The sequence below is a fragment of the Wasmannia auropunctata genome, unplaced genomic scaffold, assembly GCF_000956235.1.
Source record: "Wasmannia auropunctata unplaced genomic scaffold, wasmannia.A_1.0 LD336074.1, whole genome shotgun sequence".
In the NCBI taxonomy this organism is placed as follows: Eukaryota; Metazoa; Arthropoda; class Insecta; order Hymenoptera; family Formicidae; genus Wasmannia; species Wasmannia auropunctata.
The window spans coordinates 3,242,855-3,245,435 of NW_012026816.1; positions in this window are offsets into that span (position 1 = coordinate 3,242,855).

Genomic DNA, 2,581 nt, shown 5'->3' on the forward strand with positions numbered 1-2,581 from the left:
TTCAATGAAAACGATTTCTGGCAGATATAAAACCGTTTGTTTCTTATTTTAGAGGGTTCAAACAATTTTTTAAGCCAATAAAAAAAAAATCGATTTTTTTAAATTTCTACTGTGGTGTAACCCCTTAATGTCGCTATATTTATTTTTTGTAAAGGCATTCTCTCCGTTATGTGATCCATTACGAGGAACCGCAATTTTATTTTAAACTCGTTAATCGCTGAAGATATTGTCGTGTTGACTACTCCGTTCGCGTCCGCTACACCTCCGCCTACTCCCGACAACGATACGTCTATCCCCCGCTCATTCAACTGCAAGCGCTCACACAGATCCCGACGCATTATATTTACTTGTGATCCTGCATCTAAAAACGCTCGGCATATGTGTTCGCGGCCAAATTGATCGCATACCTTTACGGAGGCGGTTGCAAGCAATACCTGATTATTAAATTTCAAGGTTGACGAGTTCACCGAAAACTGTTTTTGTTCTATTCTCTGATTTCTGTTATTATGGTTATTGTTTTCTTCTGTTATTGACTTAGAAGCTAAATCTCTTGAACTCGTTTCCCCTTGTTTCGAATCCGTCGAATCTAGCGTTCGTTGTATCTTGCTATCGTCATGCAACCACGTATTGTGTTTTCGACCGCATTGCTTGCACCCGCCCGCCATGCACCTATCCGCCATGTGATTTCTTTCGCAAACAGTTAAAGCACAACCGGTGACTCCTTACTTCGTTTATTCTGGACTGCACCGTCATATCCTTGAAATTCTTACAACTGTATATCTCGTGATGGCCCTGACACAGAGGACATTTCTTATCAACAAACTGACTAGCATGCGCGCCTACGTGATTTTCTTCTCTTCGTGTCGAGAAAGGCAATGCGGGTTTATTTCCTAGATACCTGTTCGGTTGCAGTGACTCGAGTACTACACACCGCTGAGATAAAAATTCTAATAGTTCCTGTAACGTGGGTGCCTCCTTTTTTACAGTTTCTGTTTTCCACTCTCGCTTAGTATTCGCATCCACTCGCGAAACGATTATGTGGATTATGAGGCTGTTCCAGTTTTCGACAGGTTCGCCTAACGTTTTCAACACTCGAATGTGTTTTTGCGCGTCGTCTACTAGCTTACGTAATTGTGTCGCAGATTCCCTTAGAATGGAACTCATGCTAAATAGGGCTTGTATATGCTGTTGTATTAACAGTTTTTTATTTTCGAAACGTTGTTTTAAAAGGGCCCAGGCTATAGCATAATTATCCGCGGATGTCTCTAACGATTGCAAAACCTGAGCCGCATCGCCTTGCAAACACGATTTCGATGAAATTTCTGTATCTTTTCTAAGGTCAAATTGTTATCTATCAATGCCTGAAAAGTGTCTCGAAATTGCAGCCATTGAGCATGTGTTCCATCAAATTTCGGTAATTCTAATGTCGGTAATTTAACTCTACTTTCAATTCGCGTACCGTCGCCGTTCGTTATTTCGCTCGGTGTTCTAGCGCGGGCTTCGTCGTCCGCCGGTCTGTCCTGTCTCGCTTCTATTCGTCTCCTTAATTCTGAGACGGTTCGATAATAACCGTTCTCGAATGCTTCTCGTTCCTGACTTTGTACTTCATTTACTTCAAGGTCTTCGATCCGTCCCTGATTGATTTCAAAATCGTGCCACAAATCATGTAATTTTTGCAATCTGGCCTGACATTCTACAACATCGGGAACAATTAACGGTAGAGAGACAACATAATTGTAAATACGTGTCAGCTGACCTTTCACCACCGATCTCCGTCTCACCAACGTACTAAGATCCTCGGCCATATTCGAATTCCAACGGCTCGTATATAATATTATAATCGTTACTTACGCATATCGTTTCAACTATACCATACTACGATTTATGCTCGAATCGCGCTTCTTCACTGCTCCACTCCGGTCTCTCGCTCTAATAATGCTCCGCTCTCTCTCGTTCCCGTCGACGCTATTCCGTTATGGTACCTTCTCTGTCGATGGTTTCGATCCTTCAATGGCTCGAACTCGTGCCGTCAAACCGCTCCGCTCCGCTTCGCCCCGAATCCGCTCCGCTCTGCTCCGAGTCTGCTCCGCCTTGCTCCGAATCTGCTCCGCTTTATTCCAAGTTTGCTCCGCTTTGCTCCGAATCTCCTCCGCTTTACTTCGAGTTTGCTCCGCTTTGCTCCGAATCTCGTCTCGTGGAAATCCTCAGAATCGCGTCACTCGGAAAATCCGGCTCGAAGGACCATTTTGTTTCGTTCTTGTCCGGGAACACAGGCCACGCTGCCGTGCGTGCACCGATAACCCACTATTCCCGCTTTTGAGTCGAATCTACTGTTGTAGACGAGTTTTTCTTGTAATAATTCACCGAGTCGCGCTCCCGAAGGTTGAAATGGAATGACCTCGTTTAAGGAATAAATTTACTAAAGGACATGCGTTAAAAAATACTTTATTCCAATAGCGTCGATTAATTCTCTTTATAATATCGTTCTACAGACACGTGTTTACAACGGTGTCTCGTCACGCACTCGCACGCTGCTCGCGAGCTCTCGCATTCTTTTCCAATTTCGTGCACACTAGCGCCT